Raw genomic sequence first — 25,725 nt, 5'->3', positions numbered from 1 at the left:
ATCAGAAAACAGGCTTCCTAGCATTGAATATGAAACCTGAGCATAAACTGTGCCAAATCTACAGAGAACTTTCATGTGCCTGTCTGCTACAGTATAATCAATACATGGACATTTACCTTTTTGGCCATTTCTTTCCCTTCCCCAGAAGGGGGTCACCAATCAACAATTACTCTGCATGCCTCATGGCTCCCAATAATCTACAAAATATTTTCTGGAATCATTGTCATTATTCTCACCAGCTAAATGTCCCGTGAACACCGGCAATCACTAAAATGAAGATCAGGGTTGGTTTAGGATGTCATTTCCTAGCTCCTCAGGATAGTGAGCTAACATAAGAATGCCTAGCCTCTGCCCACCTCCTACCCCTGATAAGTCAGGGGTTCATTAAGTGGTTGCCACAATTAATACAATTGTTGGGATTGCTCTGATGGTGATGTTTGTTTTTATTACTCTAAAAATGGGCTCCAGAAAATCTAGATGAAAAACAGGACATTGTTTGTCTTTCTATTCTACTGGCCACCTCTGAGAGTGTGACTGCCTCACAGATGGACCCCTCCCATACCCCACCACCCATCAGAAGTACTCTGGCCAGGCCATACAAGCACAGGACGGTCAGTCTCTTCCCCAACTTTGCTTCCTGAGTGAGGAGTCTTTGTTCTGGAGTGCCTGATTACCTGCTATGCTTCTGCTGCATTTTTTGCAGATTGTGTCCCCATCTGTCCTCAGGCATAAATGGTTTCCTAAGAGGACAGCCTATGAGCTCTCCCATCTATGATGACAGAGCAGGACCCAGGAGTCCTGCATCCTGTAATCACCTTTGACACTCTTCCAACTCCACAAGAGCATCTGACTTCTGGCATAGGCTGTGAAGCTTGGCCCACATATTTACAACATTCCCCAAAGACAAACCCCAGCTGATTATCTGTGCTAATATTTTCAGGCAGTGAAGGCCCATGTGGTTGCCATGGCAATGATTTATGCTTGGGTTTCCTTGGAGACAATTGCATGACCAACAGATTTCAGATTCATTTTACTGCCTACATTTTGAAGTGATTTTCCTTTTAACAGAGAGCCATTCCCAGAATTCATAAGTTAAAAATTAATTATTTCTAACCATTTTTCCATGGTATACAAAAGATGAGATTTTACAAAGGGGAAAGAGAAGCTTAAATGGTAAGAAAAAAACATAATGCTTCTGGAATTATACTACAAATATCCTGAAAGAGGAACTTCTGAGGTAAGGGGCTAAGGTAAGGCATTGGGGCATATTTATGTTACATTTTGGGAATACTTTGTTCCAATGGATGCCGTCCTCCTTAGATTTAATATTTAGTTCAGTTTAGTCCTGGATCATTTTTGGCACATGTTTCTGGTTAGGGCAGAATTTGAGAATATGTGAAACCTTATGCATTGAACTGATGAACCACTGACCCATGACCAAATTTGCTGTTTTACGCATATCACAAAGAAACAACATCCTGGCCAAGGTGCATTACTATGTCCCTGTGGCATGTGATGGTTAACTTTATGTGTCAGCTTGGCTAGATTACAGTGTCCAGTTGTTTTTCCCTGGCCCTGTTATTGCTGCTGGAGGTATTTCATTGAGGGATTGACATCTACAACCAGGGACTTTAAATAAAGGAGATGACCCTCCACTATGAGGGTGGGCCTCATCCAGTCAGTTGAAAACCCAGGGTTTTAAGAATCAGAAGCAATTTTGCCTTCAGACTACACCATCCACTCCTTCTGGCCTCCTGTACAGAGAGATGGACTAATGATGTCAGCATAATTCCTCCCAGGATTTCCAGGCTCTTCTAGCCTGTCCAATGGAATTAGGACTTGGCAGCTCCCACAGTCATATGAGCCAATTCCTTAAAATAAATATCTCCCTATGCATACATCCTATTGGCTATGTTTCTCCGGAGAACCCTGACTGATACATGGCTGAAATACACCATTTGTCTTAACAACCAAACACCTGCCCAGCCCTCAAGATAATATCCTTAGGGCCCTTTTGAGAAGTAAAAAGTGAAACATGGAGGAGTAATAGTTCAAGGAGGTGGCAAGCAAATGAGCATGCCTGTCTGAACCAGAAGCCCTATGTATTTTCCATAAGAATAGGAATTGGTTAATTTCACACCCATCTACAGGCCTGAAGTTATTCCTTAATACAAACCATGCTGCAGCACTTTGGGAAGAAAGAGGAAGATGGTGATGAGATAACTATAGAGATAAGGTCATGGGCTCTCCTGTTGGAGAGTACAACTCAGCACATAATTTTGAGCAAGTACTGCAGACTAGATACTCAGCCAGAACACACAAATTGACTGGCCTTTGTCTTCCAAGGGATCATGGCCTAATAAAATAAATGAATGTAAGTCACTGTAAATGCAATGGAATGGCTACAATACAGACACTTGTTCTAGGAGTTTGGGGACCTCAGATAAGAGTACAATTGATTTTGTCTGGCAGGAAGGTTGAGAGTGGTATAACATGGAGGCTTGATATAGGAAAAAGGAAGAGGGAATGCCTCATAGAAAAGGTGACATTTGAAGGGGCCATCAAAGATGAATTTAAATCCCTCCATCCCACAAGGCTTGGGAGGTCATTGCAGGTATCATCCTCAGCCTGAGCACAGGTCCAGCAGTGCCAAAGTGTGTGGTATATGAAGTCAGGCATTTGGATGCCTGAAGTCTACGTTACAGCCTGGGTGTCAGGTTATTCTATTTTAAAGGCACGTGCTTACTAGATCTATCTCTTGGACGGAACTATAGGAATCTAGCAAGTAGGGCTTTTGTTTTAGTCATCTTTGAGTGGCACATAAAACATATTAAAATGTGTTCCATAAAAAAATGAAAGAATGAATAAACAAGTGTCAACACAATTAGTGGAAAAATAGAAAATTTCTCTTGTTGATTTTAAATTGGTCCATCAGTGTCTTTAGATCAGAAATTCAGAGTTCTGGGTTTTGTTTTTTTTTCTTATCAAGCCAGTTATTTAACATAAAAGATGGCCTCATGAACCATTTATACTCCACGTCCAACTGTTATTTCTCAATATTTTTTTCTTGCTTTTATGGAAAATAGAGCAAAAGAATATGGGTTGTTTACTATAAAAAAGCCTCCTACTTGAAATCATATTCAAGGAACTGATATTATTTTGTAGTATATTGATGTACATTGACATATATACTTTCATGCACACGTGGACACATCCACACCCACAAAACTCCATTATGCCATGTAGCTTTCACAGATTAGAACTGAAATTATGTACATAAATCAAATGAAAAGGATCCAAAGAGTAACAATAATTAATTGTTATTTATATCATATTTTTCTTATGTGTTCTCCAGTCAATCAATTACCTGGGGTAAGGTTTTACCTTTTAATTAGCTGAATTACTCAATATTCTGACACATCAACCATATATGAATAAGAAGAAATGATTTAATTATTGGATTGAACAAAAATAAAACGAAAACATTTTTCAATAAATTTAAAACAGTCCAGTTTCATAGTATGCAACTCGAATAAAAGCTAACACTTTTTATATAGTACTTAAAAATACATCAGGAAGGATTCTTGGTGATGCAGACACAATAGTTGCGAGCCGCTGTGGAGAATCTTAAGATTGTTTTCATCCTATGAATCTACTGGGACAGTACTGTTAGTAGTAGAAAACAGGGAACCTCAGCTCTCAATAATCTTAAAAAATTTTTTAATCCTGTCAATAAAATGACCTAGTTCAGTGAATCCAAAAGTAGAAATGGATCTATGAAAATCCTAGTAATAACATTTTTTAATTGAAACAGAGTTCACATAGTTTTTATGATAATGTCGGGAATATGGTATAAGTTATAGTCTTAAGAACAAAAATCAGAGTTTAAAACTATAAGAAAAGAAAGAAACTATGAAGGAGGGAAGGAAGGAGGGAGAGAAGGAGGGAAAGAGGAAGAGAAAATGAATGAAGGAAATAAGGGACGGAGAGAAAAATGTACAAAGGAAAGAATGAAGGAAGGGAAATAAAGAAGAAAGGTAGTAGAGAAAGAATAAGAAAGATAACAGAAAAAAATAACAATTTTAAAGCTATAGAAAGGAGGAAAATGACTGTGTAACTCTTGTGTTGCTGAGCTATAAATTCAACAGGATGCTACGCAGCTGCCTAGAAGAAATCCTCTTGGTATACATAAGGTTTTCAGTAGAAACTGAGCACATGTTTCTAGGTTGCTGATGGACACTGAGGTGAGGTGAGAACAGCAGCAGCAATTATTGGTGGGGGAAAAAAGACTTTCATATTAAAAACAGTAGGTAATCTGTCCAAGATAAATAAGACTAAGTACAGACCTAAGATTCTAACCCAGGTTTGCCTGATTTTCTAATGCATGCTCTTATCCATTCAAAAATGATTAACAGTTTAGGTGAGAGATCCTATAAAGAAATGGCTTTGGGCAATGCTTTTTAAATGGTGAAACTTGAAACATCTGCATCTGACAACTGGGGACTTTTTGAAAATGCAGATGTTTAAGTCCAACCCAGACTCAGTGACTCAGAATCTTGGAAGACAGAACCCAGGAATCTGCATTTTAACAAGCTCTGCCATTGGTTTATAAGCACATTAAAGCTTGGGAACTTCTGGCCTAACCAAATTTGAACAATGACTAAAGTAGTCATTGAAGAATTCAACATTTTAGTGGTGAACTAGAAGGGGGTTGGGGATCAGTTCAACATTGTCCCCATTGATTGCTGTTGAATCAACACTTTCTTGAATTTGATTCTACAGCTCCACCAATTTTTACATTGTTTTTTTCTCTTTAAGATGAAACATGCACTGATACTATACCTCAGCGTTTTGGTCATATGGGGCCATTTCCTACTTCTGGACCTATACTTTATGCCAGTAACCAGCATCACCATCCTCACAGGGTTCATGAATATTTTGTGAAGTCACTTGAACAAAAGATTCCTTGATGTAACAGAAATAGAGGCAACTAATTATTGAAATTAATCTTGATAATTTCATTCTAATTATACTTGTTTAGGGGCTTATGTATAATTATTCAATTAAATTGTATGCTAAATATAGTACCCAGTTCTATACGATTGCATAAGGGTACTATGAAGACATGTTAGACATCAGGAAGAAAAACATGCAAATTTTACAATAAAATGTTATTAATATTCTTTTAGGGCAGGCAATGCTGGCTCAGCAGGCAGAGTTTTTGCCTGCCATGCTGGAGACCCAGGTTCAATTCCTGGTACTTGCCCATGCAAATAATAATAATAATAATAATAATAAGTCTACACACAACTTTGAGGATCTTGAATTTTGCACGTTATTTAATTTGAGTGTGTGTTCAGCAGGGGCAATGCTTCAATTAAAGTTATTACTTTATATTATATATTTTCTAAGTTTTACTTTTGGCTTCCACCTCAAAGTACAGGGATCTGTACATACGAGACGTTTAACAGATCCACTGGTTACACTCGCTGTTCAGGTGTTGAGAGACTGAAACAATGAGAAATGTTGGAAACGATGAAGCAAAAGTAGATTTGTTCTATGTGGTCACTTTAATGCATATCTTAAATAAGTAATTCTATAATTCACAATTCATGTAAAAGAACTACAGTCCAAGAAGAGAAACAAAATGCCAAGAAATAAAAGTAGGATCAAGATGGCAGAATGAAAATCTTCAGGACTCTATCCCCCTACAGAATCTTTGAACAACCAGCAAAAGCTATCAGAAACATCTTTCTCAAAGCTCTAGAAGACAGGTAAAGAACTGCAGAAACAGGCTAGGCATCAAATCAAGAAAAAGGCTAATTAAAAGATAAAGGATCTCATGGTGCCCTGGCTGGCCCCTCCCTCACCTCTTACTGGCTTAAAAGGCAGCGGGCCTTTGCTCCAAGTGCTGGTTCATTTGAGAGAACAGAGTAACCCTTGTGTACATACTGTTAGTATGTATGTTTGACTCAAACTGCCTGGTAGTGGCTGAGGGACTTGCTGTGCCAGAATTTGCCGTGTATGTAGAAGGTGGCTCACAGAGCTCTCCTACAGAATACTTTGGGAAAGCAGTCAAGTAGCTGCCTGGGACAAGGGATTTCTGGCTATAAAACATACAAAGTAATGCCCAGGACCACAAGGAAAATGTTTGCCAGGGAAGAGGGGAAACTCAAATGCCCGTGCTCAAAACAAGACACACACAGAGAAAGGACCAGAGAGGTTCCTACACTTTGACCTGGAGCTATTTTCTAAACTCACATATATAAGTCCTGAAGGACCACACTCAATCGCAGTTCAATCTGCAAAGATGAAAAAAGATGTTCCCTTTTTTCTCCTTCTTTTTCTTTTTTTGTTAGCTCCTGGCATTCAAGAAAAGTCTGTCATAGCAATAAAAATGCCTCAGAGTCTAAATTGTAATGATAACACATTAAAATATCAAAGGGTCCAGGTTTCAACAGAACATAAAAACGAAAGACATAAAAAGAAACAGAAAGTGATGGTTCAGGCAAAGCAGAAGATTAAAACATTGAAAACTACCATGAGGAGACTCAGACTTGGGATATTTCAGACAAAGAATTTCTTTAAATGATTCTAAGTATACTCAAAGAGATAAAGGAAAATAGGCCAAGAACAAAATGAGATCGGGAAAATGAGACCTGAATACAAATAAAATATTAATTGGGAGATAAAAATTATGAATAGGAACAAAACAGAATTGAAGACCACAGTAACAGAAATTTAAAATTCCCTAGAGGGGCTGGCTCAAAACACACTTGGAGCTGGCAGAAGAAATAATCAGTGAACGTGAAGATAAAACAATTGAAATCATCCAGTTTGAGGAGCAGAAATAAGAAAGAATAAAGATAGAACCTAAGAAGCCTGTGAAACACCATCAGGTTTACCAACATACACATTGTGGGAATCCCAACAGGAGAAGAAAGAATATTCAAAGAAATAATGACTGAAAACTCCCCAAATTTGATGAAAGACATGAATATATGAATCCAATATACTCAACTCCAAACAGCGTAAACTCAAACCCACACCATACCATGTTATAATCAAGCTGTCAAATGCCAAAAAGAAAGAGAGAATTCTGAAAGTTGTAAGAGACAAGCAACATGGCACTTGCAAGGGAGCCTAAACAAGATTAAATGCTGCTATCTCATTGGAAACTACAAAAGCAAGAAGGCAGTAGAAGATACATTTAAAGGGCTGAAATTAAAAAATTACCAACCAAGAATTCTCTATCTGTCAAAACTATCTTTCAAAAATGAAGGGAGGTGCGGTGCATGGGTGGTTCAGTGGTAGAATGCTTGACTTCTTTGTGGGAGACCTGGGTTCGGTTCCCAGACCATGCACCTAAAAAAAAAAAGAGAACAAAAAATGAAGGAGGGAGTAAGACATTCCCAGATAAACAAAAGCTTAGAGACTTTGTCACCACTAGAACAGCCCTACCAAAAAATGCTAAAGGAAGTTCTGCAGGTATAAAGGAAAGGACACTACACAATTGACTGAAGCCAGGTGAAGAAATAAAGATCTCCAGAAGAGATCATGACGTGGGTATATGTAAATATCAGTACTATGGTTTTTTGGTTTATAATTCCATTTTGTACTTTCTACAGAATCTATAAGGCAAATGCATAAAAATGCTATGATAAATCAAAGGGTTTGAACTCAAGCTGTACAAATATGTAATTTATGATAACTACATAAAGGCAGGGGAAAGTGTGGGGTAAAGCAACATAATTTAGGTATGCCACTGAAGTTAAGTTGAAGCAAAAGAGATAGATTTAAGACGTTGAGTTTAAGACCCCTGGTAACCACAGAGAAAATATAAAAAAATATGCAAACTTACAGAGAAAGAATGCAGAGTAGCGCTCACCATGGGCAGGGGACAGGGGCAATGAGGGCTTCATGCAAAATGAGCATAGGGTTTCTATGTGGGATGCAGGGACAGTTATAGCTATGGATGGGGGTGAGAGCGCTGCAACTGTGTGCATGTGATCAACTCCGCCGAAGAGTATGCTTAGGTTGGAATGGGAAGATTTATGTTGTCTATAAATAGTCTTTATTTATTTATTAGAATAAAATATAGAGAAATATTATTTATTTCTTTCCACAACTGGAAAGAAAAAAAAAGAAAGAGAAAATGACAGTTAAATGCAATATACAATACTGGATGTGATGTAAGAATATAGGAGAAAGGCAAAAAAGGACCTTATTGGGACATAAGAGAAAATTGGAATGTAGAATAAAAGTTTTAGATCAATGTAAATTGCTTGAACTTGATCAATGTAGTTAAGGTGATTACATAAGTGAATATCCTTATTCCTAGATACACATGGAAGCATTACATATTCAAGGCGCATGTTGGGAGAAGCCTGCTCTCAAATGTGCAGTAAATACAATAGATAAATACAAAGAAATATAAATATAGATAGAATGATACAGCAAAAGTAGCAAAATAGGGTTCATGTTATTATTGCAACTGTCCTATACATTTGAAATTATTTCAAATTAGAAGCTAAAAAGAAGAAGCAAATTTAACTGGATACCTCTGTAGCAGCTCTGTCTAATAGAACTTGCTGCAATGACAAAATATTCTCTAATGTAGGCTGTCCGTTCTGGCAGGCCTTAGGTCCATGTAGCTGTTGAACATTTGAAATATGAAATGCGACTAATGCAACCCAGGAATTGAATTTTAAATTTTATTTTATTTAAATTTAAATTTAACCAGCCAAATGTGATTAGTGGCCATGGCATTGAAAATTAGGTATAGTAGTCCAAGTAGACTGGTCTGGATGTGAAGAAGTTCCCAAATTACTAGCACGCTACATCCCCCCAAAAATGTAGGTAGAATAAATTTAGAAGTTGAGTGTAGTATAATGGCTTCTAAAGCCAGGTTTTCATGAAAGAAAATTTAGCATCTTATAGATTATATGTAGTACAATCTTATACAATAACAGGGTTGAAAGTAATTTCCAGTTTGGGGAAACTGAACAAATTTCAAGCAGTTTCATGATTCTCAAGTTTGGACCTTAGGGATTGAATGGTACACCTTTTGTGCATAGCAGTTTTCTCTTGAAGGGTCTAGATGTCCGTATCATCATTAATTCTACCAAGATTCTAATCCTGAGATAGGAAATGGGGACCTTGTGGAGGTAAGGAAAAATGCCTGAGATGTCTTATCTTTTGGGTTAGGGGCCATTTTGGGACTCTGCCACCAAGAGAGACCTAGAGTGTTTGCTCGGATAGTGGTGAGCTGCCCGTAGCTAAGGGGATGCAGACAGGAAATGTAGGGAGGGTACACCCATGAAGAAATCCTGTAGCTGGCCTGAACTCTGTGGTCACCGTAAGTTAGTTTATATATTGTATATTTATCCCAAGATATCTTTACTTGTGGTGGAGCCTCATGAAAAACGATTGTCTCATCTCAGTTGTGCGGTAAGGAATGTGAGGAGGTGTTGTACAAATGAGCCAGAGTGTAGTGGCCCTGTCTGCTGTTTACTTCTTCACAACACCCTGGATCTGTTAGAAAAACCCACAGGTGCCAGATTCAAATTCGTACACATCCAAGTTTTTTCAAAACAGTCCAATAAACAACTTTTGGCCATTTAGAATTAACCTGCTTTGCAAACCCCATGAAAAATCATCCAGCTTCACCAGGCATCTCTTCCCAGTTGATTAGATAAGCCCTACACTTTTAAGGACCCAGCTGCCTTGGCATCTCTGAGCTCTCTGGCTCTGACACTCCTTGCTGTACTGGTGTGGCACCATTTGGGCACATAAACTCCCCTCCTTCCTTCCTTTTTCCTCTCTCTTGGAATTGGGGAGTTTTCCCCTTGCCCTGCTTGCAAGGGGAGAGCACTACTAGCTTCTGGAACGATTCCTGCTGTGAGGGTGCTTCTCTAACATGTGGACCTGTCAGTGCAGCAGCCCCCCTAAATAGCCTGCGTGTTACTGCCACCTAGTGGTGAGAACATTTTCTTGGTCAACACTGAAATCATTGAATTCAAACTCAACTACAAAAAGATCGCTGCTTATGCCAGATGTGAAGTTGGTATATAGAAAAATAGGCTTCTTTTTTTGAGAAAAGTGTGCCCAGGTGGTCATTGTTGGAATAAGTATATCACAGGGGTCACCAGCAGCTGAGACAAAGGTGTTGAAAAGATTTAGGCAAAAGTGCATTTTTTTCTATGTTCCAGACAATGTAATAAGATGTTGCAATGTAATCTCAGTACTAGTAGGAATTTTTTTTTTTAAATGATGCCTCAGTCAGAATAGAATAGATTATGCTGCAGTAACAAATAGACCCTGTAATTTCATGGTCTAATACAAAAATATTCAATGCATTGTTCTTGTAAAATCCAGTGGGTTTCTCCTGGTGTCTGGGAATGTTTTATCTCAGTTCATTCCATCTTATGATTTTTCCAAACATTTAAGAAGGAAGAAAATTCTTATATGCTCTTCCAAAACTTAGAAAAGCCGGAAACTCATCCTACGATTTTTACGGTGCCATCTTAATCTTGATATGATAGTCTGTAAAGGAAAAGAAAGGAAAGTTGTAGAACATCTTATAATAAAAATTTCTAGTCAAAACTTCAGTAAACTTGATTTAGAAATGCACAAACAATAATTATCTTGATCAAATGGGATTTGTTCTGGGGATTTAAGCTTGATTTAAAATTCAAAAGTTTTTCAACATAATTCACATTAAGAGAATAAGGGAAGAAATATCATATGAAATGCTCAATACAACAGAAAAAGTATTTGATAATATTTTATAGTCATTCTTGGAAAATAGGAATAGAAAGAAATAGAAGTCAATTTGGTAAAGTATATCAACAAAAAAGCCTATAATATACATTATTCTTAATGATAAAATATGGAAAGTTTTCACCTCAATTTCTGAAAGACATATAGGTGTCATTAGCATTACATCTACTCATGCTGTTTTGAGGGTCCATTAAAACAAGGCAAGAAAAAGAAATAAAAGTACCAGGATTGAAATGGAAGAAAAAAACATCTCATTTTTTGCAGATGTCATAATCAGATAAGTAGAAAATCCAAACAAATCTACAGATAAATGAATAGAACCAATACTTGACTGTGGAAGATTTCCACATACAAAGCCAATATAAAAAATCAATTGCAATTCCTGGACCATGCACCCCAAAAAACCCCACCAACAATAAATAAATAAATATCAATTGCATTTCTAAATTCCAGGAACAAACAGAAAAAATAAAATTTGGAAATCCTGCCATTTTAAATGTTGTAGAAACACCAAGAACTTAAGACTAATTCTAACTAGATATATAAGACATTTACACAGAAATCACTGAAAGAAACTGAAGACCTAAATAAAATTAGAGATCTCCATTGTTTGGGAAACTTGCTATTTAAATACATCAATTCTCTCCAAATTGATCTATAAATTCAATGTTATTCTTATCAATATTTCAAAGTTAAATAAGAAAAAGTTTAAATTTTTTATAGAAATTAAATTAAATTTAAACTTTTAAATAGGAAAAAGTTGATTCTAAAATGTATATGGAAATATCAAAGGCCAAGAATAATCAAGAAAATGTTGAAGAAGAAGAAAATCATTAGTGGGCAATCTGCCAGATAAACTTACAGCATTACATGATTTTAACAGTGTGCCATTAGCATAAGAACAGATATTTAGAGCAACCCAGCAGTCTAGAACAGATTCACACACACCAGATTCATTTCGTATTAACCACGACACAGTTGGTTAATATGAAATGGTGACTCTGTACATTCCTCCCCAGAAGTGGAGGAAAAAGCAGTATTTTTAATTACGTGTGGGGAAAAGGAACTTGATCTTTACCTCAAATCATACCAAAAAAAATGATTTCAGGCGGATTGTTTTTTAAACTTAAAAAGCAAAATTATAACAAGCTTTTAGAAGATCATATAAAACATTTCATGGTTTTACTGTCATACATCACATAAACACATCTGAGAGAAGCAATGGTAGATGTGATAATCCAATGATTGATTGAAATCCTAGTCCTTGTAATCAGAGAAGAGAGAGCCTCAGTAAACTTGGGAGCATGGCCTATTTTCCCACTATGGGAATTTGGATTAGTGTATTAGGAGTCCCCAAGACCATCTACGGGTTTCATGATTGACTAGAAAGACTCACAGGATTTATAGCGTTCTTATAACACAGAGTTATAATTTATCACCATGAGAGAGTACAGTAAGGCCTAAATCATTAGCTTCATACAAACAGATCCTTTTCTTTCACAATGATTTCTCAAAACTTCATTGTTCTTGCTAGCAGGTATACCTTTTCAGTTGTAGGATTAAAAGATTGATGATTTCTGCTGCATTTGGAAGAAATGAATTTAAGAGAGGAAGACAGATTACTAACGATTGCACAATGAAAATACTTGTAAGTGTCAGGGCAAACCTCAGGTTTGTAGCCTGTGACAACAGAAGGAGTATTATGTCTGCAGTAAACCAATTCTCCATGCCATAGATCTCCAAATTATGTTAGAAACAGGCCAAAAGACAGCTCATTATCACAGTAATTTGGACACTTAAAGCATTATCAAGTCTTACATTTAGGAAAGCTCTTTGAGTTCAAAAATATCACTCAAAAATTACTACTCATATAACCTAAGCCTGATAAAGTTTATGAGGTAGTAGTTAATAGGGCTTGCCTTTTGAGCCTCAGAAACAATTCCTTGTATTTTCAGGTCTTCATCTGGGAGCAGCTGTTGTTTTCCCCATTTCCCATCCCCCTTCTCCGGGAGCCCAAGAATCCAGGGGATTTATAGGCATAGCCCTTCTTTCCTGCATTTCTAGAATCAAAGTATAGGCCAAAGAAATTGCTGATCTGAGCCTTAAAATGTCAATCTGATTCTCTGTTTTCCTTGCAGGTCTCTCTAGGGACCATGCTGTTCTTAGACATCAAGTACAGAAAGACTGTTGGGATATTAAAATTAATTAATATAATTTTATAATTAACTTTCATAATATTAAGCCCTTAATTATCATGTAAATAGCAATTATGAAGCTCATGATTCTTCCACTACCACCTCCATGACTTATACGGGAAATTAGCATTTTGATATGAAGTTCTGCTACTTTGTTGAGAATCCACAGCCAGGGAGGTAATTAGAAATTGCATTTCATTAAATGAAAAGTGAGAGAGTGGAATTTCATCTTGAAATCTTGAATCTTTGATTGTTGTTTTGGTGTCTTGTGAGGGCTGGTTGAACAATCTTAACCAAACCAGCATTCCATTATTGCTCCTGAATTTTGATCCTGAATTGATTTCTTTTTCTCTGCTTTACCATATTTGCAGGCTATAAAAATCAGAGTTGTTGTTGAAGGCTATGGACATTGTACCTCTGGTTTCATTCTTTTGTTCTCCCTGATATTCGGGTAGGATGGATGATACCTAGTGACAGAGCCCCTCTGGCTTCCCCTTTCATATATTCACTCTGCACTGAGGGTGAAGGAGGGGTTAGTGTGACCCTCAATTCCAGAAGAAAGAGCTGGAAATGTTCAATGTGAGTCTTGCCTTGTCTTTTTTCTCTTAAGAGTGGGACTGCCAGCTATTTCAGCTTGCTAAAGCTGCCGGAATGCAATATACCAGAAAAGGCTTGCCTTTTACAATTGGCATTTATTAGCTTACAAATATACAGTTCTAAGACTGTGAAAATGTCCAAATTAAGGCTTCAACAGGATGCTACCTTCTCTGAAGAAAGGCTGACAGTATCTGGGATGCCTCCATCACACGGAAAGGCACATGGCCGGCGTCTGCTGGTCTCTCCCTTCTCTCCCAGGTTTTGTTGCTGACAACTCCTGGCTTCAGTGGCTTCTCTCTGCTTCTGTGGTTATACCCTTGTCTCTCAACTACTCTGGAGCTCTCTGAGCTTTTTGGTCTTTTTCTGTCTTTTATCTTATCATAAAGGACGCTAGTAAAAGGATTAAGACCCATCTTAAAAGGGCTGGATCATATCTCAATTTGAATAACCTAGTGAAAATGTCCCACCTACAACAGGTCTGCACCAACAGGAATTGGATTAAAAGAACGTGACCCTTTCTGGGGCACATAATAGCTCCAACCACCACACCAGCTGAGAGAAAATCCCTACCTGTGCACCCATCCATGAGGACGACTGGGGACATGTAGGTCTTATTTTGGGGTGCAGTTTGAAAAGTCTGCAGGTGCACTGATTTAAGACAAATTCTTCCCAGGATTTTCTTGGAAAAGATGTTATTTTGGATCTCCTCCTGATGTCTTTTGCCTTAATTTTCAATTGGCTCAGAAATTGAGCAGATAAGGCCGCCTTGGATGACAAGACCCAGTTCTTTCCACTGGTTGAGAGCATTGGAATGTGTCTTTGGAGAACAGAACACCAGACTCATCCTTATTTAAGTTGATAGTATAAGATATTTAGCAGTAATAATAATAAATTATTCTCTTATTTCGGTTTAAAAATTATTTAAAAGTATATTGATCTCCCCTTTTTCTGTAACATATATCCTCTTTCCAAGGATACTCTGAAGTCCTGAAAGGCAGTGATAGTGTCCTGTGACTTGCTATATCCTCTGCAAGTTCTTCAGTGATGTGTCAACCATAGCAGGCATCCACTCAATGTTTGTGATGATCTTCATTTGGAGGTAACAAGTGTATGCCTATAAAGATTAATTGATAAATGAAACCATATTTGGATATGTTTCATCTCTCTCCTAACATGTAAGCAGGCTCCCCTGGGGCCAAGAAATCTCCTGCTAAAAGTTATATGTTTACTGTTATCATATCACATTTACCAAGAGAATTGTTTTCAGACACCCACAGGTAATTCACTATCTTTCTCAATAATTCAGGGTCTTTATAAAAATATTAGCTATATTTTAGCAAAGACTCAGTGATATAATAGAGAGTCTGACCATACAAAGGCACAGTACCATCCCTCTTTCTACCCTTTTACCACTTTTAACTCTTCACGTAAAGTCACCTCTATGGATCCCTGGCAATCATATCAGCCATTGGAAGTCTCATATTAACTTACTATTTGTTTTGTTATGCTTTATAATAATTCCTAATTATTGGGTTTATCCTTATGAAATTGTCCATTTTTGACCCACAATAGTTCAGAGTGTATTAATAATTCACGGGCTTCCTCTGCCAAGAGATGATGCATTGCATCTGCAAAAATAGCTATTTTGGGGGACATTTAACTTAGTCCATGTCTCATATGCCACTGTCTCTCTTTCCACCAAGATAAGACATGTGATCACTGGTACAGATAAACAATTTCTGTTCAGTCTGCTTCCCAATTTTTGGTACCTCTTTGGGTGGTTCCTGGTCCATTCTGTGACCATCCTTCCCTGTTTATGCAGATAAAGATAAACAAACATGCTCAAACAACATTTACTCCATAGGCATAAAGAGAACAAAGCTGTTTTAGAGAAATGCACAGCCATAATCTACAGAGCTAAATATAATAAAAGAAGTAGTCAATAAAATCTTGCTAAGATTTTGCTTAATCTGTGCTTGTTACAAAGTCTTAAACTCAGTAGCTTCAGTCTTAATACCTGTATCTCAAAAGCAATTCTAAGTCAAATCTTACTTTGGAAAATGAAACATAAACAGAAGAGCAATTGATATATGTATAAAGTATTTTTTCCTTGCTTGGTTTTCAATAATTGATTAAGTAAATATTTATCAGCACTGCATAAGGAATTAAAAAAATACAGACATGAACATAGTGCTACCTTGCCTCTGAAAGAAATCCAACAAGAACAAAAATAGTAAAAATACAATGTGATAAGGGTTTATAGGAGTATAGTTCCATGCAACATTAAAGAAGCACCAATAATGAGCTTGAGTGCTATACATAATAAGGATAGTCAGAAATTTTCATCAATATTAATATTAATGAGATGTATTGTAGTTCAACTATTTCCAATTTAACCTGGGGTATCTTAATGTAAGGATCATGTACAGAGAATTATGTTACTGCCACAAAATGACTTGGTCAAGGTGTCCTGGGAGAATTATTAAGGATATGGAAAATTCTGCTTCTTTGCAATTGGCAAAAGGACTATTTACCCTTGGCAATCAAGAAATAAAGCCAAGTTACTCTTTGGTTTGGTGTTCCCTTAGATTTAGGAAAACTAGCTTAAATGTCTTGAGAAGGTGTGCTACTCCTTTATCACCTCAAATATGTACTAAGTAAGAACAAAAATGGAAATAAAGGGTGATTCTTGTTCCAAAAATTATGGAATAAATGGTAAAGAAATTCTTAGTGTGATATTATAAAGTATAAAAGTGGAAATATGCAAACAATAAAAAATGAGAAACTTCTCAAATTTCCAAACTCCATTCTGATCTAAACCAATCCTCTTTATTTCTATCTCTCTCAATCTTTCTCTTTTTCTTTCTTTCTGCGAATTTGAAGTCTAAATTTACAAGAGTATTATTTTAATAGATGCAATAAATTATCTTTGAGACCAATAATTATCATACTCTTTCAAGTCCAAAATTTCAGCTGTTATTATATGTACTGCCAAAGCAATGAACAGTTTTTAAGATATATATTCTACATCAAACATACTTTTATAAAAATCTAACAACACACATTTATCCATGCAATTATCTCCCACTTTCTTCATTTCTATAATCAATGTTTCATTCTAAACCTTGTTTATATTCATGGACTAAATGTTCTTTTGACTTTCTTTTGGCCATCATCAGCTAAAAAGGTAATCATGTGCACAGTTTTTTCTTTACATTTCAAGTACTTGAGATCTGGAGCACTTTATCACATTTAAGATTGATGGTATAATTTTGTAGCATAACAGGGACATTTTTAATGTATTTTTGTCAAGCTAACCGCAGTTTCACTTTTTTCTTTAACTGATTAACAAACTTTTAGAAGTTAACTATCTTCTCTTATATGTCAGAAACAGTGAAGGGCTTGACATTTCATCCTGCTCACAAGCTAACATGATCACCTTTCATAGTTCCATGGATGCTGGTGGAAGACACAAGACTCCTAGAGCAGAGAGGAAGGGCAGTTTATTACTCATGGCAATAACAGTGGCCAGAGAATTTGCACTTTTGTATCTATTACTTGAGCCACGATTCCACAGGTTGGAAGAGCCAGATGACACCTGCATACACAATAGATTGCCTTATAGGTGAGGAATCCTGAGCTTAGAAACCCAAATTATTTGTAATGGGAAGTAAGGTTGTCTTCCCTTTGCTCTGTAGAGAGATGCTAAATCTTCCAAAGCTGTCCACTATAGAAATATTCTTAAAATGTTAGTTTGGAACAAAGGGCAGTCAGTGCCTTGCTCACAAGAGTCTTTGAAGAAATATGAGAAACCTCTATGAGCAATTGTCTAACGAAATCCACCTTTCATTCCACACCATCATGACTCGACAAAATTTTCCAGGAATATTCCACTTGTTTTGGTTTGCTAAAGCTGTCAAAATATAACAGAAATGGACTGGCCTTTAACAATGGGGATTTATTAGCTTACACGTTACAATTCTAAGGCAATGAAAATGTCCAAATTAAGGTATCAACAGGATACATTCTCTGAAGAAAGGTTGCTGACATCTGAGACCCCTCCGTCACATGAAAAGGCACATGGCTGATGTCTGCTGGTCCTTCTCTCCTGGGTTCAGTTGCTTTTCTCTCTGAACTAATATGGGTCCTCTCTTAGCCTCTCTGGGCCTTTTTCTCTTGATGTCTCTGGGCTTTTGCTGTCCTTTATCCTATCATAAAGAACTCCAGTAAAAAGACTAAGGCCTATCTTGAATGAGGGTGGGTCACGTCTCAGTTGAAATGACCTAACCAAAAGGTCCCACCCACAACAGATCTGCACCCATGGGAATGGGCTCAAATAACCTGGCCTTTTCTGAGGTGCACAACAACTTCAAACTACCACACCGCTTCATGGGTCATTTGATTAATCTGGCTGACCAAGGCTGTGACCATATCTGTTCAATGTGCCTCATTCGGTTTCAGTTGAGGTTATTACCAAAAGTACTACAAGTGAAAGGATGAGGCCAACTTACAGTACTGATCTCATCCATGCTTCCCCAGGATCCCAGACAAACCACATGAACAAATTCCTTACATTATGAGAAATACCACAGAAAATCAGGTGGGTTTCTCCTTAGGTTTCTTTACTGATTTTTCTACCTACCAGAGACATCAATCCAGGTACACAGAATGTATTTGTGATTGCACACACTCCAACTTGGCCTACCAAGGAGGAAGTGTAGGAGGCAATTCTATCATCCATAACCTTGGTCAGTAAATTGAGGCTGACATAAATGTCTTCCAGGACTGAGGTTGTATCACTGATCATTAACATAATAACAATGATTTGGCAGAGATTTTTTTTTCCTCTTGGATGATACTTGAAGACACCAAATTCTTCTAAATAGATTTGGCAACATTTACTGCCTGTTTTTGTAGTGCTTGTTTGTGGCAGTCTATCTCTGGTTTCAATGGGGAATTAAACTGTCTTCTCAAGGAAGTCAGTTAAACAACGAGAGTTACAAAATAACACCACAAATCAACTGCCTATGGAACTAACAATAAAGAAAACCCAAATGTGGTGAAAATCCAAAAAAACCCTTTACCTTAGTGGTTGTTTAGCTTGAACAGAGATGGGTTTGTCCCAGGTTGTCACAATTTAATTCCTTCACTGTCACAGATAAGTTTCTCAACTTCAGAAATATTGAAATATAAAACTAAAATCATGTGTCCTAGAATTGAAGGAAATGTGGAATGTGAGGTATTTAGATGTCTTGAGTTGGAGAAAATAATAGAAGTGTAAGACTTCAAGGGTAAAAGAGAATTAGAATAATCTTGACCAAATACACTTTCACACAATTTTCTTTTCTCTTTGCAACTCTCAACATAATTCCTCTTTAACCAAAATAACACATGGCATTTTCAAATAACTGCATGTGAAGGAAAAAAAAAAACTTTTCAGAAGATTCAAAGTCATTTAAAATCTAAGGCAGTTAACGATTTTTCTGAATCTATGTGTGAGTTTTCAGTCTATTCATGACATTCTCAATTTCCTTTTATATGATTTTGCTAGAGAACTAAATCTGTTAATAATGAGAAGATACTGTTCTCCACCAACATAAAAGTACCAAATGAAGAATAAGTTTCCCTCAAACATCCATAATCCCTGAGTAAATTCAAATTGTATTCTTCTTAAAGTAAAATAGAAAAAAATATAGTGACTAGAGATACATTACTATTTAAAAAATATGCTTGCATAATACAATATACTTCTTGTGTACCGGCTACATATCAAAGATAAAAGAAAGCCTTCATCTTGTGAAAAATACACAGATCTATTTTTCTATTATGTGCAAGCATATATATTATAAAACCAAAACACCAAACATTTTCTTCTTCAGAAATTACTAATTTTTATTTTACAATAATACAATTTAATTGCAGTCGGCATTTTATTTAGAGCCAATACCCTATTAAATCAGAGGCAACTATAATTATTCTTTCCATATTGGATGTTACCAAACCCACTGTGGTTCCAAGTAGCCCACACTGGCTGCTAGAAAAACTCTATCTAACTTTATACATGAATAATAAAAATTGATTCTTTGATTCCTATTTTTTTCCTCTTTGAAATGATGTAGAATGCTTTTATCAATTGTCTTTCAGCAGAAGTTATATAATTTGTACTGTGACAGGCTGAAAAATAGTCCCTCTGTGATATCCATGTCCTAACTCCTAGATCCTGTAAATGTTACTTTGTATGGCAGAAGAAAGGCTCTTTACAGATGTGATTAAGTCAAAGATCCTAGGATGATGGGGTTGTTTTTAATTACCTGGGTGTACCTTAAATACAATCGCATGTATCCTTTACAAAAGGGACGCAGAGGGAGATTATAAGACATAATGGAAAAGTTGATGTGAAGATGGAGCAGAGAGAGATAGTTGAAGATATTTGCCTTGAAGATTAGAGGACATGACTGCAAACCAAGGAATGCTGATAGCTACCAGCAGCAGAAAGAGACAAGGAACATTCTCCTCTAGAGATTCTAGAGGGTGTGCCACCCTGCCAACACCTTGGTATTGGCCCAGTGATACCAATTCTTTACTTTTGGGCTCCAAAATTGAGAGAACTGTTTTGCTGTCTCAACCTACCAAGTTTGTGGCAATTTGTTATAGTAGCTATAGAAAATAATACATGTAATTTATAAGCACTTTTAGAAAGGAATAAAACAGGAAATTCCACTTAGAAATTAGGAATATAGTTTATGGACACTTTTTTCGCTATTTTAGTCCTACTTTTGTAACTGATCATTAGAAGTTGGGCTCATTTACAAGCCATAGGTCACAAGTTTGGAATAAGGCTATAGAAAGGAGTTGTAAGGTGTCTGTGACAGGTCTTTGGGGAGAAAGAGCAGCGTGACTGTTCTCGGAGCGTTGCTGACCACTCTCATTTGGGCACTGATTTCACCATTCACAGCTGTTGACTGCATCTCTTCATATGACTGCATCCCTACTCAATACACTGGCCACAGGTAACAGCAGGAGACAGGCCCAGTCTCTGCTTTTGTAGAGCATATCTTCTGATAATGGAAGTCAGATTATCAAGTAACCATAACTCTTTTAGATAGCAACAGGTGAACATGGGATGGAGATGGGAGCTGTTGTAGATTGGATATTCGTGCCAGAGCCAAGATAAGGACTGCTCAGGAAAGTGATGGGACACTTTCTCTGTGACTATATCTGGGAGGGAGAGAATTCCAGAAAGAGATAGAAGGACCCAGGGCTGGCACATACTTGGCATATTGAAGGAACTCAAAGGTGTCTGGTGTGTCTGGAGCCCAATGAGTGAGGGGGAGAGGGCATTAGCAGTGCAAAGAGGCAGCCAGGGGCCAGGTAATTTCTTACAGTCCATGGCAGAGGTTTAGCATTTTCTTCCTGGAGGGTTTAGAAGCAGAGGAAAAACACGTTCAGTGGATGTTTTAAAAGACATGCTGGTACATGATTAGCTATTTCTGTTTAGTGCAACATGTCACTAAGTAGGCAATGTTATTACTGCCCTTTTCCATACTCCAGGACTCTCCACCCCTGAGTCTCTCTCACAGGTAGGGGGAAGGGATCACCCACCCCTCTCTAAGGTATGTTCTCTTTAATCATGACGTGGGGGGAAAGAATTATTTCTCCTCATGGGCTGTGCCACTGAATGTGCTACTTCAAGTGAGAGTCTGTATTATGGATTGAGTCATGTCCCCCACAAAATCATGTCCTCCACAAGCCCTAATCTGTAGTACTGTGAGTGTAAACTCATTTGTAAATAGGATCTCCAAAGATTCTACTAAGATAAGGCCAAACAGTCAGGATGGGCCTTAATCCAATATGTCTGAAGTCCTTATAAACATGTAATTTGGACACAGGTTCAACATGACACAGGTGAACAGGAGAAAGACAGTCATGTGATGGAGGCAGAGCCTGAGATCTGGACTGTTGCTAAGCCACTGGAATGCTACAAACCTGAAAGAAAGTGTGATCCATCCAACACCATGATTCTGGACTCCTGGCCTTCAAAACTGTGAGGAAATAAATTCCTGTTAATTAAACCAACTAGCCTGTGGGGTTTATTATAGCAGTCCTGGCAAAATAAGACAGTCTGGAAACATCCTGAGGACTTTAGAACACATGTCACTTCAAAATCTTACAGATTTCAAATTTTAAAATGCATTCATCTTCTTCTGATCATGTTTCTATGAGGTAAATAGATCATTCATTGGCATAAGTTCTCTTGGAAAGTAAGACAGACAGTCGACAAATTGTTTATGCCTGTCCTCTTAGGAATTCTCAGATTGCAAAACTGACCAGAAAAATATTATTGCTTAAATTTTTTCATGCCTACACATTTTTGAGGACTGTAAAGACTTTCAATGATACAGACTTTCTTTAATAGGATACAAAGAAATTTTATGATCTTCTCATGTTAACATTTCTCAAACTCTAATATATGTATAAAACACCTGGAAATCTCAGTACCATGCAGATTCCGACTCAGGTCTCAGACTCTGCCTGAATTTCTAACTTCCTTCCAAGGGATGCTGAAGCTGCTGATCCACATTTCGAGTAGCAAGGTCCTGAAACTGGATCAGAACTCATTTCTACATCAGTGGGAGCTCTTCCTAAAAAATGTAAAATGTAAAGCTCTAACCTAAATAAGAGTGGCTATTATCATGAAACTGTGTGTTTCATAAATATTCTTACAATGTCTTTTTTCATTATTTTATTTTTATCATCCATTGAGCTGTTTCACTGTTTCAATTTAGCGATATTTGTTTGTGGTTTGCTTTTATTTGTTTTGGTCAATTATTCATGCATATTTTTGCAAGGCTGCTCAACTTTTACTCATGCCAGTTTTCACATGGTCAACTTTGAAATTTTTTTATGGAACATTCATTTAATGATTAACCCAAATCAAAGTCTAGGTGTCATGGTTAAGATGATCAATAGCCTATGATGTCTATTTATCATAAATAGCTGGGAAACATTCCAAGTGTTTTTACACTAATACCAGGCAAACTATAAATATCACCTGCAAACATGTACATCATAAAAATGTTTCTGTGTGTACTACAATTCACAAAGTCATAAGTTAGATATTTTGCCTTAATTGAGTTGATCATTAATAAGAGGAATTTTGTTTAAATCCTATGGATTTTAATTTCTCAAATAACAACCTTTTATTCAAGAAGGACATTTTAGTTACTATATCTGTTGAACTGTTATAATTTTTCTTGAATAACTACATGAGTGTTCCAAGGAGACTGGTTTAACTTTTTCTGAACATTGAGGGATTTAGAGGCCACTCTGGAAAGGGGATGTAGGTGGACAGGAAGTGGGCATTTTCGTGAACCAGTTACCCTTGCAAGCCACCCACTTCAGGAATCTCCTTAGTGCTGTTTCCATCCCATGCAGGTGGATGGAGCTCCACCTTACATGCTGCCCCCTGCCACAAAGAGTAGGTCACATTCAAGCCTTTCTGACCCACTTAGTGGGCTCTTTGGGATCCACAGGGCACCAGTTAGAGGTTACACTAGAAATCAGGCCACTAGAAGTTAACCTGGTAGAAAAGAAAATGGGAATCAACATCTACCCTCAGCCTACCCTGCCTCATTTGCTCATCCATGATTCATCACCTGTGCTCATGGGTCAGTCCTGCATGCTTTTGCTCCAGGAATACAAAAACAGCTTAGCACGAGGAGAGAGGTGGGCACCTGGGTTTCGGTGATGGTTTCCTTAGCCAAAAGGGCCTCCCTTACTCCTTGTTCCTACATTCCTACTGCTCTAGTCCTGTTCCTTCAGTTCTTGTGGGATGTAAGACCCTTGATTATGAGTAAGCAGGAGTCTGGAAAAATACTGCATTGGGAGGGAAAAGGCCCAAATTTAATTGTCAGCCATTATTCTAGGCAAATCACTTCTATTTCCTGAGTCAGATAATGGGCCAAAAGAAACTTATAAAGCATGGAGCCTTGTATACTCTTAATGAATCAATATAAAGCTTAGTCTGTTTCTTTAATTATCTGTATTTTAGGTTGGACTGCATGAAAATGCTGATGCACAACTCATTCGACCTTCGAAAATAGTGCCTTCATGTTAGTTCAATAAGAGAGTTAGGGCAGTGCTGGTGACTGTGACTGGTAAACCTTGACCAAGCAGGCGTAGCCGGGCCAGCTTCATGGACATGCTGCCAGAAGTGCACAGTCAAAAGAAGGCCACACGTGTGGGATTTAATACTCTATGATAACCATCTTGAAATTTGTAATAATTGAACTTTGTTTTTTCTTTCTTTCTTTTGCATGGGCAGGCACCAGGAAATGAATGAACTTCTTTTTAATAACATTTTTATTGAAATATCTTCACACACATACGGTCCATCTGAAGTATATAATCAGTGGTTTACAATGCCATCACATCATTTTGTACTCATCACCATGACCATTTTTAGAACATTTGCATCACTCCAGAAAAAGAAATTAAAAAAAAAGAAAAAACTTATACATCCCATACCCCTTACCTCTCTCATTGACCACTGATATTTCAATCCACCCAGTTTTTATTTTTACTTTTTTACCTCCTACCCCTCCTTATTATATATTTATTTATTGTCCTTATTTTTTTACCCATCTGTCTATACCTTGGATAAAGGGAGTATCAGACACAAGGTTTTCACATGACCACATTGTAAAAGCTGTATAGTTATAAAATAATCTTCAAAAATCAAGGCTATTGGAACACAGCTCAACAATTTCAAGTACTTCCCCCTAGCCACTCCAATACACCATAAACTAAAAAGAGAGATCTATATAGTACATAAGAATAACCTGGAAAACTTCTCAACTCTGTTTGAAATTTCTCAACCACTGAAACCTTATTTTGTCTCATTTCTCTTTTCCCCAGTTTGGTCAAGAAGGTTCTCTCAATCCCATGATACCAGGTCCTGGTTCATACCCAGGAGTCCTGTCCCACATTGCCAAGGAGATTTATACTCCTGGGAGTCATATCCCAGGTGGTGGTGGGGGCGGGGGAGAGGGTAGGCAGTGAGTTTACTTGGTAAATTGGCTTAGAGAGAGAGGCCACATTTGAATAACAAAAGAGGTGCTCTGGGGGTGACTCTTAAACAGGCTTAGCTTCTCCTTTACAGGAATAAGTTTCATAGGGGCAAACACCAAGATCGAACCAGCCTATTGAGGGAGTTGTCCCCACTGCTTTCAAGAATATCAGGGTGATTGAACTTTAATTTGTGTTTTGTAAGTGAAGACTGATGGGACAGTGAACAATTCCATTCCTTCTGAGTGAAATCTGATGAGGTCTTGGAACCTTGGCTCACACGTACTCCACCTCACTTTTTCCTCACTTCCCCAGAATCGGTTCTTGACAGTCTTCCCTCCCCTGCCCAACAGATATTACCCTTTGCCACTGACAGAGGCTGGAGATCAGGAGTGGAAAGTGTGAGGGTCAGGGCCTCTGCCCCAGGCTCCATACACCTATGAGGCTCTGCACACACCCCACGAGTATCACGTTCACCAAGGAAGTGTGACATTAAATTACAAATAAAGAACATCATGACAGGTTAAGAACAAGGCTGTGGAAAAAAGGAAAAAGCTTTTATCATGCTTTTCAAACAAGGTATCCCACACTATCATTTTGCATCTGGCCCTGAGTAATTATGTGTCCAGGCCTGGGTGTACGACAGTAAAAGTTTATTTCTGATTCAAGTAACAATCTCATGTTTGGTGTCCAGGCCTTCTGCATAGCTGACTCAGAGGCACAGGCCTCCTATCATCTTGTGGCTCTGCCTCTTTCTAAGGTTTTGCCTCATACACATTCAGTTCCCAGAGGGGAAAGAACGTGGCAGATGATGCATGGGAGGGTTTTGCAGGTTAGCCCGGAATGGACACCCACCACTTTGTGTTATGTTCACTGCCTAGAGCTTAGCCATGAGGCCGCATATCTCACTGAGATATGGTCCATGCTTGCCACGGGTAGAAGGGGGAAAGGTTTGCAGGAGGGGGTCACCAGTCTTTCCACACCACCACCCCAAAGTAGTCTACTTGGCTCCTATCAAACAATGCTTTTGATTAGCCCATCCTAGCACTTACTGCTATTTTTGCTTATTTCGTTGTTAGTTCAA

General features: G+C 37.6%; 2 long non-coding RNA genes across 4 annotated transcripts in view; one reads left to right on the top strand and one right to left on the bottom strand.

The window, feature by feature from the left end:
• The window catches only part of LOC143651609 (uncharacterized), a 39,104-nt gene extending 38,141 nt beyond the window's left edge, over nucleotides 1-963 (bottom strand). Inside the window, exon 1 of the long non-coding RNA XR_013160068.1 lies at nucleotides 675-963. This is a non-coding gene — a long non-coding RNA (uncharacterized LOC143651609). The remainder of the gene's footprint in view (nucleotides 1-674) is intronic.
• On the top strand, nucleotides 728-23,774 carry LOC143651608 (uncharacterized). 3 transcript variants are annotated; one of them, XR_013160065.1, is made up of 3 exons: nucleotides 985-1,237; nucleotides 21,464-21,618; nucleotides 23,626-23,774. It is a non-coding gene; the product is annotated as an uncharacterized LOC143651608 (long non-coding RNA). The 3 variants fall into 3 exon arrangements; XR_013160066.1 differs by lacking the exon at nucleotides 23,626-23,774 and adding an exon at nucleotides 14,548-14,673 and having other exon boundaries at nucleotides 987-1,237; nucleotides 21,464-21,646; XR_013160067.1 differs by lacking the exon at nucleotides 23,626-23,774 and having other exon boundaries at nucleotides 728-1,250; nucleotides 21,464-21,646.
• Nucleotides 23,775-25,725: the final 1,951 nt, after the last annotated feature.

The sequence above is a fragment of the Tamandua tetradactyla genome, chromosome 12 (assembly GCF_023851605.1).
Source record: "Tamandua tetradactyla isolate mTamTet1 chromosome 12, mTamTet1.pri, whole genome shotgun sequence".
Lineage (NCBI taxonomy): Eukaryota > Metazoa > Chordata > Mammalia > Pilosa > Myrmecophagidae > Tamandua > Tamandua tetradactyla.
This window is presented reverse-complemented; position numbering and strand designations above follow the sequence as displayed.